Raw genomic sequence first — 15,088 nt, 5'->3', positions numbered from 1 at the left:
TAAATTCCTAAGCAGGGTTTTGGGGTCACAGTGTAATTGCTAATCTCCAAAATGGTATTATGACCATTACAGTTAAAAGTGATCACAGCTTCCTTTAATCACTTCTTACTGATGTATAATATTATTTTTACCTGAATCTCTCTGAAAGATGTCAATGCGGGATTAGAGAAGATAAGGAAGCTGACAAAGGCAACCCCCTCCACATCTACAAGAGGAAAGCATGAGGTACAAAGAACCTGAGCATTCCATTCCCACTCTGTAATGAGAAAGACTCCTCTCTCCATATCCCAAAAGACCACAAATCCTAGCTGCTGAATAGCCGGAGGGCGGCCAGCCAATCTTCTGATTTGATAAAGCAAGTACGAACCTTCCAAAACCCTCCTTCCTCTCCCCCTCCAGAAAGCCTAGCTTGCTACTCTGAGCAAGGAATTCCTGACTAAGTTTTAAAAAAATACTAAGTCCAAGACATTGATTTATAATTTATAATAAATTACAATGAAATCTTTTCTATTAGGACTAAACACAAGTGCCAATATGAATGAGGATACAGTTACTTACAATGCGGATTTTAAAAGAATCCCCAAAGTTGAAATTTCTATTGCTATCAGAATGAGACATTTCACTTGACTTTACCATATCATGGCTATTTTGCTGCATATTAGAGTTCCCCAGTGTTCTCCCCCAAAAGATACACAGTTGGGAAAAACGGTAAGAGAAGATCTTGGGCCACCAGATTGAGCTTCAATCTTTGCTACCTTCAGTAATTAAACAACTTTTCCTTGGTATTTGAAAGTTCTCTAAGGATAGATTCATTTCTTCTTTCATCAAAATCCCAGCTTTTAAAATTCAAGTTCTTAACACTCCAGCTTTTCCCCTCAACAAGGCTCCTCTCAATCTAATGGCTCTCGGTAAGAGCTGTCGAATCACAGATCAATGCTACGTTTTGATTAGTTTTACTCATGGGTAATTTTGTAAGACGTAAGATTCTTGAGTGTTTGGTAATCTGACATTAACCTCTGATTCCAATGACATGAGCCAGACCATATGACTTGCCATTGATCAGATTTCTAACTTGAATCTTCAATCTGTATCATCTTATATCATCATAATAAAACTGTTATAACCAGAATGAAAACAGTAGTTGTAAACATTGAATTCCAAGTCGAAATGGTTTATGGATTAATTCCTTGTCTATTTAACATCTGCAAAATTCCTCAGTTTTGTTTTCAGGTATTTCTAATGCATGTACATTTAATATTGCAAAGTAAAATTAGTACTTTTCCAATATTAATTAGACGGTTTTAGTATCGTGAATCAGGAGCCTTACAAGTAGTTAAATCTCTTAGATAAGTCTAGTTAAGAAATACCACAAAAGAGAAGCAAGCAAGCAAGCAAGTAAAAGAATGAAAGAAACAACAAGTAAGAGAAGAAAACACAGACAAAAGGAAAAATGCAACTCAACAGAAAACATGGCTTTCAGGGCAAAACACAATTCATGGTTTGGGACAGATAGATTCCAATTTTCAACTATTTACAAATTTTCATCTAAGATGACAATTTGTAGCTTATGGGCAGGTCTGTCAGTCAGTACTGCTACAGTTTATCAGACTTCTAGAATACTGATTGTGTTACTAATTAGATTTCTATTACATTGAGATTTACAAGTATTTAAATGCATCTGCCTTAAAAGCTTTTCAGACCTCAGACTATAGTGCTGTATGTTATGAACTCTAGGATTGTACTTGCGTACCTGCTCGGATACTTACATAAACTCATTCTGTCTGTGTGTGAGAACAGATTTGGACTTGCCCACACGCAACACAAAATCGCACCTCCAAATCCGCGAGGCAGCTCTGGAAAACGTTCTTTTGTAGTATGATTGTCCCTTGCATGAGATATATACAATAAACTATTTTGTGTTGGAGTTTAGAAAGAAGTTAATATGTATTATGCTGTTTTCTAGTATTTCCGACAAGTCAGCAATACAGCTGTTCCCTTCCTTTCCCTTGATTACCAGCAACTTAACAGCAGTGTTTACCTCAGTAACTGCAGTCTTCAGTACTGCATCATGACTTACTTATTTATACTTCAACTGAAAGCTTCAAGTTTTTTTCTCAAATCAGGCAGAATATGTATTACAAATAATAAGCATACATATTGACATCCAATATTTTACTTTAGGATATCATTCTTAGACAAAATTATATATCATTTAGCACACAGAGCTTCCATGTTATCCTTTGTGTATATATAAGCCACATCAAATATAAAATAGACAAATCTTTTCTACACAAAGCATTTTATAAAACCTTCCATGATACTCTAGATCTTTCAGATAAGTTACAGGTTAACAAACTCAATACAAATATGATTTTTTGAAAAACTAACATTAGTTTTCAAAAAAAGTATTTCTCCTTTATCCATCTTCCCTAGAAGACTCTTCTAACTTTCCATCCAAGCAAATGTTGGTAATAAACAAACGACAACTTTAAAGTGACAAGTTACTTTTGGGAGGTGGCCAAATAACACACTTTTGTTGGTTCTCCTTAAGGATTATAAAATCATATGTGCACATTAAAATTTAATGTGTTCAAAGGTCGCTAAAAAAGAGAAGCGCTTGCATCTGGAACTCCATCTATCATTGGACTTCCTGTGTATTCTACACGAAAAAAAAAAAAAAGTCTGACGTGCTCTGATAGTTCCTGTATTTTCTGTTTGTCAAAGCAAGTCATGGAGAGATATTGCTTTAAGTGTATCAAACACGAGTTCCTGGGCACATGTGCCTTGAGGGCTTGTAGATCCAAAAAAATAAAAAATAAGGTACAGCTGTCACATTTCCTTCACTATTCAAAGGGAAGAAATAAGTAAGCAGAGATACTCAGCAAAAATTGTCCCTGACAGCTCTGCTGGATTTTGAGCTACTAAGGAATTTGTTTTCTCAGGGCAAATCCAGGGCCAAGAGGTAAAATGGAGATATATTTTATTTAAAATAAACCATTTTTTTTCTTGTTTGTTTTTTTAAAATAAGATTTTATTTATTTAATTTTAGAGAGGGGAAGGGAGGGAAGAAGAGAGAGAGAAACATCAATGTGTGGTTGCCTCTCGCACGCCCCCTACTGGGGGCCTGCCCCACAACCCAGACATGTGCCCTGACTGGGAATCAAACTGGAGACTCTTTGGTTCACAGGTTGGCCCTCAATCCACTGAGCCATACCACCCTGGGCTAAAATAAACCATTTTCTAATTTTCTGTCTACTTACTTAGAAGTTTTCATGTTTTTCCTTCAGAGTATGAAAAGGGTTATGCAAAAGATGCACATGGTTGTACTACACAGACTGACCGAAGCACCATTTAGCTGTAAGTTGGGTTTTGTTGAATGTTGAATGGATAATTAGCCAAGCTCCTTACGCCAGGTAAGCACAGGGGAAAGGTTCTGTTGGCTGTAACTGTTTGGCCAACACGAGCTCCACCAGTGAGAAGAGGATGGTTTGAAACCTAATTTTCATGCATGGTAGGTGAACTGGTCCTGAAGTTGTAACTGGTAGGAGGGAGCACGTGAAGAATAACACCAAGTAGAGCAAACTACTAGACCTGAACAAAACTTAGTCTACATAATACAGAGCATGTGGCATGTAGATGTAAAAATATTTTTAAGATAAATTGTTCCATCCCATCTCAAAAAAGGTTTTAAAACCATGAAACTGAAACACACTCTGGGGATCATTCCCTTCCTGTATACCTTAATGTGTTTTCAGCCAATTACCTCCAAATCAACCTAATAAGTTAGAATTTCTGGGTATGGGCTTTGAAAATTGGTATTTTAACAAGTTCACCAGGTGATTCAGAGACACTCAAGTTTGGAGACTCGTGCTTTGCAAGCCTGCTGCACAGGGCTTCAGAAAAGAATGGAGTGACAGAGGCACACGCTTGAAACGCTTCTGTAGAAGAAATGGTGGAAAGGGAAGAGGCAACGATCTTTTGATACGTCATGTAATCTTTCTCACAGGTAGAAGCTGAACCCTTTACTTCTGCAGCCCAGGACATTTATGAAGAGGTGCTGGATTCCAGACATGGGATGGACTGTTTTCATTCAGCTTCCTGGGAACATGCCAGTTCTCTGTTGCATCCAATCCTACTGGAGGGAGGCAGCCATATCTCAGAAGAAGGTTCAAAATTACCCATTGTCTGTGGCATAAACCTACTTCATATTGTGAAAACAATGATTAATCTTTGCTCAGTCTACCAACATCTTCACATCCTTTAGAATATTTATTTTAAATACTCCTTGGCACTTATTAATAGTTTATGACAAAAGGACACTCGTTTAAAATATGTCAAATCAAGTTATAATTTTCTTTACCTGTTAGATCATTTGGGAGATGGATGCGGGTAATAGGTAGGGTGCGAACGTGGGATAGATAATTCCGAGCCAGGAAAGCTCTCAAAGAAGTAAATCCGTGCTTTCATGTCTGGATAACTGAGACATGCTAGAAGTGTCGGTTAGTAGGACAGAACTCTGTCTCTCGGGATTCCCATCGGACTGCAAACCTCACTGTTTTTCTTTGGATTATAATATTAGGAAGATCACAAAGCACAGAAATAGTCCCTGATTATAGTTATTACCAAGCAGCTTTAAATACCCTTAAAAATTGGCAAAAGGAGAAACAACAAAGGCTTGAAAAAACTAAAGGGAAAATACACTGTGCGCCAGGCAAGTCTCCATTCTCGTAATGCGCTTGGCAGCGCCCGCTCCAGAGTGTTTGCTATGACATGTTCTGCCCTGTCATCATGTCATGTGCCAGTTCAATAAAAACACTGGGATTATAACTTTGTACTGCTACACACCAAAGATGAACAAAGAGTAAAACAACCAGTTATATAAGACCATGAAGCACATGCATATTGTTTCCCTTTTCCATGTAGGCTCAGCTACGTCTGTACTATTACCATCCTATGCATACCAGTACTGCAAATTAGACACCTTTGTTTTAGTCCTTCACAATAGTGGAAGTATTGTAGAGTCCATATATTTACTGATGGAGGCTGACAAATTTCTAAGCTTAAATAGTTGTCGACTAACTACCTAGCATGCTGTAGTCCTTCTCTTTGTGTTCTGTGCAAAGCTAAGAAAAACGTGCTTGATGACATGAAAAAGTTAAGCTAAAAATCCAGATACTTGTTTTATGCCTCCTCTGTTCTTTGCAAGCTGATTGAAGAATGAGTATAAGAATGACTCATTCTCCATCACGCACCGTGACTAATAAACAATTCACATGAAGAGAGCTGGTGGGTGCATAATTAGTTTTGAAGATGACGGACACATGGTACACAGCAAGCCAGTGTTAGGTTGGTAGAATTATATAATACAAATAAAGCATAACTCCAGGCAAGTTGGAAGTACTCAAAAATGTTACTTATTATTAGTGATTTTATGGCTTTTATTTGAACATTTGTAACAATAGGAATCAGTGCATGGTTTGCCGTATACTGAAAACCTGGGGCCAGAAAGAGTAAATTATTTGACCAAGTTAGACATTTCCAGGCAGATCTGGAATGAGAAGCCAAATCCCCTAAGACCCATTCATTGCCTGCTCTTTTACCAAGCAGTGAGACTGGCGGAATGGGGTTGGTACTAGGAAGAGAATCCAATCCCGATAAGGACACGAACTTCATAAACCTGTTCTATGAATAACAATCTATCGTATTAAACTGAGTAAGGTGCTTTATGAGACAGCTGTATATTATTTCTGCACTCTCTTTCACATTATCCAAAAGGGCTAACAAACCCTTGTACACATATCAGAAATAAATATGTAAAATGTTCTAAAGCTTTAGCCTCGGATGGTATTTAACTATGGACCTGACCTTGGGTACTGGATACATAGTGGAATAAGTCAATAATGAATAGACTTCTAAGAAGAAAATCAGGGTTGAGTGCTGGCTCTCCCACTTCCTACATGTGCAAACTTAAACACGACATCAAGTATGAGTGCTACTTTCATAAGCATGTAACTCACTACTGAACCATTTCAACTGATAAATTTTGACCCACAATCTGTATAAGGAGATATTTAATTTTAATAACCTTAATAAAATTTTCCTTAAATAAGTATAAATAAGCATCAAGATAAAAAGCTTGAAAGGGAAATTGTAACTTGGATTTTGACAATTAGTGATTTTTGTTGTAAACGTTTCCAGTTTTGATTCCAGACCTGGCAGATTTTGCCCAGTGTCATATAACCAAACACTGGTAAATTACGTCTCCTTCAGGTACAAATCTGAGGAATTTTCTATAGAATTGCTACTATTCCAAATAAATTCAGTCATAAGAATTTAATGGCATCACCACCAAAATGAAAGGTCTTAGTGGCAGACACCGGAGATCCATATTAGAGGGAAGGCACTGGCTGGGCATTAAAGAGGCAAAATCGAACAACAATAATCAGTACTTGAGGACAAGGTGCCTTAGAGGTTTCTTTGTAAAGGTGGGAACGGGGCCATACCCAGGTGAACTTGGAGGCTATACTATGCATCACACAACAAGATGCCAGAATTAGAAACAATCAAAGCCTGAAAAGGTGGAGAAAATGGCGGCACGGAGAACTGGAAGTCAAGGAGATACAAGAGCATAAATTTAAAAACTGCTTTATGACTTCCCATGCATGGGATCTGCTTTTAGTCATTTAAAACAGAAGGAAGGATGAAGTCCTGGGGAATTATAAACAAGATACCATTTTGATCTGTTTCCTGCCTCTCTACCTGATCCGCTCGTTCTTTTTGTTTTTTGATGAACGATTATCTCTCCACAAATGTAAGCCATGTGACGAGAGCTCTGCCTCTTCACGTGTTCAGATTAAGAATCTCATTCCAAATATAGTAAGTGTATTTGGACTTACAACATAATCAGTCATAGCATTTGATTTCTGTATTTCTTTGAACTTACTGCTCTCCTCGTGAGCGAATTGAACGGTTGAGTGTCCATCCGGCCCCGAACATTGTAAAATCAATGGGACACTGGCCTACATGACTGCCAAAATGCCTTCCAACTAGCAGATTACAAATCTTAATTCATGTAATTGTTCGATAGCATCTCCAAAACATTAATGGAAAGGCTCTATGTATCATAGGGAATGCACTGGGGATACAAGAAAAAATATACGGATTTTACGCTGAAGGAGCTCCTAGCCAAAGCAACAGCAAAAACGCAGTGTGGTACACGCTGTGAGCAGATAAGGACAGGGAGCTACGGAGGCACAGGGACAGCTCCTACCACGCTGGGAAGTCAGCCCACACTGCCCGGATGAGGTGATATCTGAGTTGAGTTTAAACGACATGTAGTAGTTAACCAAAACAGGAAGGAAAACTGCAGAAAGAAAGAGCATGAATGACCACTTCCAGTGTTAGTTTTGACTCGGGCTGGGCAATGCCTCCCAGGAATATACCATAATGAGCACACATTTGGCATCCCCCCAAACTCTAGTTTTCACTCTGTGCTAGGCATTCCTTCCTGTTCTGTCTGACTTCCCCAAAGGCTGTGAGCTCTTGGAGGAAGAGCTATGTTCACTTCACCCCAGCAGCTAGTTTAGTGTGTGGCACAGACTAGGCTCAACAGAGCTTTACCAAATGAATGAATAAGGAACGTGTGCAAAGCCCACGATTGTTCACGATGGGCCAGAAGTGGAGGGGGACTTGGGGCAGTGAGGCTGACAGGAGGCCATGGCGGAACTGTAAGGGGGGGCAGTAAGCCATGCCTAGTGGCACAGTCAGGTTTGTTTTTAGAACAACTGCCCCAGCAATGGGATTATTAAAAGTGAATCAGAAGGAAGCATGACTAAGTATGAAAGCATCCCTTAGTTGCATGAGGAGAGAAACGTGCAGACCTGGACTATGCTAGTGTGATCAGGATAAAAGTGAGGCTAGACTCTATGTTCAAACACTTAATTCACTAAAACACAACCTAACCCTCTTCTTTCAACGGACTGCCATATAAAGTTTCTAGTTATTTTAGCTGCAATGTACTGCTTACATACCTTAATGTCCATCTGTTCCTTGTGAGAAAGGGAATGACAAAGTATGAGGTTTTATAGATTTTGACAAGTATTGACCTTATTGTTTTCTTGAGTTCAGTGTGTGGTCCCATCCCATACCATGTTCTGAGCAATTTTTCATTAAAACTGTACAGTGTTAGAGAATATTTTATCTGATTTCTGATGAACCATGTAAGATGGAATTCTTTTGCTTTATTTTTTGTTCAGTGTGAGACCCATGAGGTTCTTTTAGATGCCTTTTTTTTGAGATGTGACAGCAGATTACAGAGATACACGAGCCTGGTCAGATCTGATTCGCTGATGAGAGGTTGTGGCAAGGAAATGAAGAACGTTGAGAAAAAGACAGAGAGCCTAAATGCCTTGAGACTTGGACTTTTCCTTAAGAGGTACTACAGATGCTCCTCGACTCACAAGGGGGCTGCTGTCCGATAAACCCATTGTAAATTGAAAATGTCATATGTTGAAATGCATGTAATACACTTAACCTAGTGGACATCATAGCTTAGCCTAGCCGACATTGAATGTGCTCAGAACACCATATCCAAAAAACACTGGCAACCCAGCACAGTACAGAGTATCAGTTGTTTATATTAGTAATTGTGTGCCTGAGTGGGAGCTGTGGCTCGCTGTCACAGCCCAGCACCATGACAGAGCTTCATGCCACATATTGCTAGCCTGGGGACAGACCAAACTTCAAACTTCCAACTATGGTTTCTACCGAATGCATACATACCATCATAAATTCAATAAATTGTAAGTCAGGAACTGTCTGTATTTATACATTGCTTTAACAATCATGCATTGAGCCTTCACTTAATTGCAGGTCATTATCAATTATCAATTTATTTATTATGCCTCCTAGAATCTTTTCAGTAAACATTTACTAAATACTAGCTTTATACCAAGAATTTGGTTAGGCATTAGGAAAACAATGATGATTAAGACAGATTCTGGCCACAAATAACTCACACTATCCTGAGGAGGGCAAGACACGCTTGAAAAATTCAAGATAACACAGTAGATGCAATAATAGAGTAAACCACAGGTGCTATATGAATATAAACCTTCTGCATCATATATATTTTTAAATAAAAAAATAGATGGATGCAAAATATCTGTATTACATTCATTTTTAAGTATACTACATGAATGCATCCACTGGGAGTCTAAAATCTCGTTAATTATATTAAAGACTAATTTTCTTCTAGAGAAAGAGAAAATATGAGTCATAGAAAAGTAAAGTACGAGTCATATAAAGCAGATCAATTTCCTTTTGGACGTCGGGCAGGCTGTGTGCTTTGCCGTGCTCTGCCGCTGCCGGCTGTAATTGTGACTCAGGGGAATTCTGAGTTAAGTTCAAAGTAGTCTTGTTTGCTCCATCAGTGGAGTTGGGCCAAAAAGGAAACAAGCAGAATGCTTATCATTTGGAATTCCCTCATAACTCAGGTCTGATCCAATTGGGTCAGACTTCATGTACTGTTCAACTTACTTCTTGAGGAGACATATCTTTGTGTACCCTGGAGTGAATTCTAGAAACCAGGTCCACTTTTTTATGGCTTGCTGCTTGTATTCTGCTAAACTTTTAGAGTGATGTGATGTGCTCTAAATTTGCTAAATTCTCCAGGCCTGAAATACTTATTGATTTTAGAAAAGGGGTGGGGGGTGGGGGGATGAGAGAGAGAGAGAGAGAGAAACATCAATTTGCTGTTTCATTTTTTATGCATTCATTGGTTGCTTCTTGTATGTGCCCTGACCAGAGCGAACCTGCAGACCCGGCGTATGGGGATGATGCTCTAACCTACTGAGCTACTGGGCCAAAGCCCGAAATATATACAGTTAGTCTATGTTTTTGAGATGGTAAAAATTGATCTGGAAAAAAATATTCAGTAAACAAATATCTACAGTGATTAAGTTTTCTACAAAGGCAAATATTCCAATCTAATACGTAAAAGACTTAATACAAGTACAGGCACAGATGTGGCAATATGGTGGGCCCATGGGTAAAAATATTTTAATATAAAAGTAGATGCACCATAGACAAGAAGGCAAATAGACCTTGCCAAGAGCAAATAAAAACATGATTTGGATGTCAAAAATGTTTCATAAATTTTAAAATGAAAACATGTATAGGAAGGTCAATAATTTTGAGGAGGCATATTATTTTTAAATATATATTTGCATCTTTGAATTTTTAAGAAGCAAAGGGAAATACACTTTCAGTTGAACATAAGTATTTTCTTGGTAAACTCAGGACAGAGCTTATGATGATGCATAGCTACCCCTCCTTTGAAGCACCATAGATCTTAAGTGTAAAGGAAACCAAATTTCTTAAGAAAGGATGAAAGCCTTTTCAGGAACAATTTATAAGTAAGACAGAGACGTAACTAAAAGAAAAGAAACCGTGAGACAAGTGCTTTAGGCGTAAGCAGAAGAGAGAAATACGAGATTAGAAAAGTTTCTCTTCTGATGGTGAAATATAACATTTCACCAACCCCTATCAGGTCGTAGGCATGGCTCTAGGTGTTGAGGATGTGCAAATACTAGAAAGACTCAGTTTTTGGTCTTAAGTTATTGAGAGACACCAACATGGCCACATGCAGTGTGGTGGCGATATAATAAATGCTTTAGTAGAGGTACAAAGGGAGAAGTTCCTAAGAAATCAGAGAATTCATGGGAGACTTCATGGGTAAAACTTGCTTTCAGTCTCGAAGGGCATTCCTGGTGGACAAGGGCATAGTTCTACACACACACACACACACACACACACCAGTAACACAAAGGCAAAGGGGGTATAAGGGATCCGAAACATCAAGGACGTTTCAGAATGTCTAACACAGGAGTAGAGGAAAGTGCTCAAGAGAGGCAAGTATCCAGATGATGAAGCGTCTTGTTTCGCAGGCTGCGCGGTACAAATTTTATCCCTATCAGTGGCATACAACTGAGAAACACTGAGCAGATGAATGACAAGATGAGCCAGAGGAAGAGTTGCAGAAGGTTATGATCAGAAACAGGAAAAGTAGACAGAAGGTCAATAATACAATAATCAATGAGAAAGCAGGTAAGAATTTGAATTAAGGCAGTAGTAATGGGATTGGTGATGGGGAAGATACAAGATATTTATTCTGAGACACAGGGACAAATTCCTATCTTCATAAAAGTTGCATTTTAATGAGGTAATCACAGAGAAACCAAGCACCTAATTAAAATATATAAAATATTTAATAGGAGAATATTAATTTTATATTTAATGTTAAATTATTAAGCTTAATATTTGATATTCAATATATTTAATATAAAATTTAAAATGAGAAGATTAGAGCAGGGCATGAGAAAGGCACTATTTTCAAGGGGGGGTCCAGAGAAGGATCTTCAAGGAGGTGAGCTCCAAAAAGAGACTCAGATGACGCAGAGGGTGCTGGCTATGCGAAGAACTGGGGTAAGAATGTTCCAGAAAGGAAATGGGTGCTTTAAGTATAAAGGTGCTAGGCGGGAATGAGCTTGGTGCGTCTGAGGCTGACTTGGAGTAACACACAGGAAGAATGCCATGAAAACTGAGCAGAGCCAGGCCAGGTGGGCAAACTTGGTTAAGAGTTTGGATTTATTCCTAAGTATGATGGAAAGGGAGGAAATAGGGAGATGTTGGTCAAGGTTACAAACTTCTGGTTATAAGACCAGTAAATCCTGGGGATCAATGTATTGATTGGCAATTATAGTTAATAATACTGCGTTATAGACTTGTAGGTTGGCAACAGAGTAGATCTAAATGTTCTCACCACAACAAAGAAATGGTAATTATGTGACAGGCTGGAGGTGTTAGCTCATGCTATGCGGGTGATCATTTTGCAAGCTTTAAGTGTATGAAACCAACACACCATATATCTTCAACATAGAGAATGTTATATGTCAATTATATCTTGAAGAAGCTGGAAAAAATGTATGAGGAGAAATCCTTGCAGGATTTTGAGCACGGTGGTAATAACTCTTTAAAAGACCATATGGTTGCTGTGTGAAAAACAGAACACAGCGGGCAAGACTGGAAAGAGCATTCAGACAGGATTCTCCAGTTGTCAGCTGAGAGATGCAGGCAGCTCCCGTCACAGGGGCGCTAAGAGGGTTCGAAGTCAGGGGACTCCGAATGCCAGAAATGACAGTTACAGGACAGGCTTGTCGTGACTTAAAACCAGTGTGAAAAATATAAGTTAGAAGGGTTTCCAATGCATTTTCTACGTACAAATATTTTGAACTGTGTACTACAGTGACTCGGCTGTGCAGTGAGAAAATTACATACAAATCATACACCAGTATGTCTGTCCCCACAGAGCTTCATTGAAGAATTAATTTTCCTACCCTCGGGTTCCATTCAAATAACACTTCTGCAGTGTATTTATATTTAAACGACCCATAGGTATGTGTGTGAGTACATTATATAGGTGTGTGCATGTATATGATATTATATTACCTTCTATTACTATATTTTTCAACTCCTCTTGATTTAAAAATAGTTTCCTTTAGAATTCTTAGGTTCAAAAAAAAAAAAGACGCACTCCAGTTGTAAACATATGCCAAAAAGGAATACACAAGCCAAAACAAAAAGGCTTACTTACACACTGCTTCCCAGAAGCAGAAATTTTCTAGTAACCCAGCAGTCTGTCTAGGACAAAAGTCTTGTTCATTGTTTTGTCACTTTGCTCTTTGTTCAGGATTAATTACTATGGGATCTTTCCTAGAGCCCTGTTCAAAATGGTTTTAAATGACTCAGGCTTTGGCACCCCCTCACTAAAGTATCTGCTTCAGGGAATTCTAAATTTCACTTACGGAGACACAACTGTCTCAGAGTCAAACTGCCTTCTGTAGCAATTACTGAGCACATGATAGGACTGGAGTCATTGAAATTCATTATGAAAAAGTGCAGGAGGTGAATGAGGAAAAAAAGAGTAAAAAATAAATTGTAAGACATTATCAATAGCAGGTTCCAGTACGTCCTTATACATCTCAGGAAAAATGATCTGGCAGAGACACTAAAAGGTATCGGGCTCCAGGTTCCACTATGTTGGATTTTTCTCATCACCTTCCATTCTGTTCCTATGGGCTGACTCATCAAACTGCCTTTTCTTATAGACTTGCAGAAAAGGCCACTTTTATTGGGGATTATTCATTTTAAAATGCTCTCGGATGCCATGAGAACCTGATTAAATTGCTACTCACTCTCAAAGGGAAAGGAGTTTTAAGCTGCAAGGAAAAACCAGCGATCACACACTCACTGCAATGCAGTACTTTCACAAAAACGCAGGCATTCTGGAGTCGCAGGAAACGAACTCAGGGACAGATCGATTTAGCAGAAAAGTTGATTTTATAGAATATTTAGCTGATATAGTGGCTTTGATTCAACACTACACAATATTCTAGATGTACACAATAATCAGATGCACTGCTACCCTCCGTGTAAATAGCAATGCTCACCACCATCCGAGCAAACGGTGCAGATGGAGCAAATACGCGATGGGAGGCCTACATATGACTATTTATCAAAACACCACAGTTCTTTCAAAACCTGTGCAAAACTACCAGTTGTGGGGTTTTCTCAATATTTTACCTTTACTTGTTATTTTTCTTTAAAAGGGCACATCCTTCAAAATGAGTTTAGATCATCCCAATTCATGTCTTTTTATAATGAATTTTGAAATTTATTAATGTACAAATACTATTTTTCCCAATGAAGCTTTCTACATCTATTAATTCACAAATTGATTCATTTAGCAAGAAGTTATTGAAAACAACTATGAGCAGTACTAGGCACTATAATTTTTTTGTCATCTTTTTGTACATAATGCTTATTTCTATAAGGAGGGTCTTAGAAATGTCTTATTTGAGTAGTACTATAACAATTAACTTTGATAAACTGATATCTTAAATACATTCACTATTTTAACATGACACTGAAATTATAATTTACAGTTTTGTCTCTATGTAATGTTGCTATCTAGTCTGGCAGGGCTTGAACTACTTGATCCAAATACTCAAATATATTAATTCTGTAGACAGATATATAATAGAGACTGCTAGCAGTTTACCAAAATCTCTTTCTTCTTTTGTCTTGAGCACATAGCAGGAGTACATTTCCTAACCTCCCTTGCGGCTGGGTGTGGTCATATGACTCAGCTCCAGCCAATGGAATGTGAACAGAAGTGATATGTCGGCTTCTAGGTTTGGCTCATCTACAACTCTCATGTGCTCCTCATTGGCCTTTGCCCTCCAACCAACTGAATGGGGGCAATGACAAAGTAAAGCCACAAATGGAAGAATTCAGGGTCCCTGGTTGACTATGAAGAGGGCAGCCAGCCTCCCAACCCAAACACTCCCACAGAACTGTTGAATGAGCCAGGAATAAAAGTTATGATACCTTTCTGGATCCATTTGTTTTAGCAACTAGCCAATACTAACAAATATACTTGGTTTGAAGAAAAGTCTATTGACATTTTTTTTAAACGATGAGACTAATAGAAGTAATTTATCAAATAAAACAAATTTAAGTAACTATCCGCAGTGAACTGCCTACACACTAAATCCGGGCAGCAGTTAGAACAGCCCATGCTTGCTGGAGCGGGAGAAGCGAGATGGCAAAGAGGAGAGAGCATTTCCGGTAACTCCTCGTAAATCATCCCCTTCATGCCCCTTCGTTCATCTGGTATGAGTGGAGCAAAGATGGTCCAGCCTTCAGGTTGGTCTTCTTCTAATACCTGCTTTGTGGCCCAGACAGATTTTGCGAACACTTTCAGAGAGTCCTGGGACAGTCTGATGTTTGGCAAGGACAAAGTGGAAACTGTCTTCCTGAGATGGTAGAAACTAGAAGCCTTCACGAGGTCTACTTCCAGTCTCCCTAGTCCCTCCTCATCTTCCCTCACTGTCTTCACTCTTCTTTTGGAGAAATAGGTGGCCCTCATTTTTATTAATATTAATCTCTTTATTTGTTCTTTAGCATACCTTTTCCTGCCTCCTCCAAAGCTTTGTTTCCTTAAATATCCCCTTGTGGTCTTACAATG

At 38.6% G+C, this 15,088-nt stretch overlaps 1 protein-coding gene across 28 annotated transcripts in view; it reads right to left on the bottom strand.

The window, feature by feature from the left end:
• Positions 1 to 15,088, bottom strand: part of MAP2 (microtubule associated protein 2) — a 250,353-nt gene that overhangs the window by 71,189 nt on the left and 164,076 nt on the right. Inside the window, exon 1 of one of the 28 annotated variants that reach the window (XM_045198303.3) lies at positions 4,005 to 4,250. The exons of the other annotated variants lie outside the window; for them this stretch is intronic. The gene's annotated coding sequence lies outside the window, so the exon portion shown is untranslated. Of the gene's footprint in view, positions 1 to 4,004; positions 4,251 to 15,088 lie in introns of those variants that run through there. 28 annotated transcript variants of the gene reach the window in all.

The sequence above is a fragment of the Desmodus rotundus genome, chromosome 2, assembly GCF_022682495.2.
Source record: "Desmodus rotundus isolate HL8 chromosome 2, HLdesRot8A.1, whole genome shotgun sequence".
Taxonomy (NCBI): Eukaryota; Metazoa; Chordata; class Mammalia; order Chiroptera; family Phyllostomidae; genus Desmodus; species Desmodus rotundus.
Note: the sequence above shows the minus strand (reverse complement) of the source record. Positions and strands in the feature narration are given on the sequence as shown.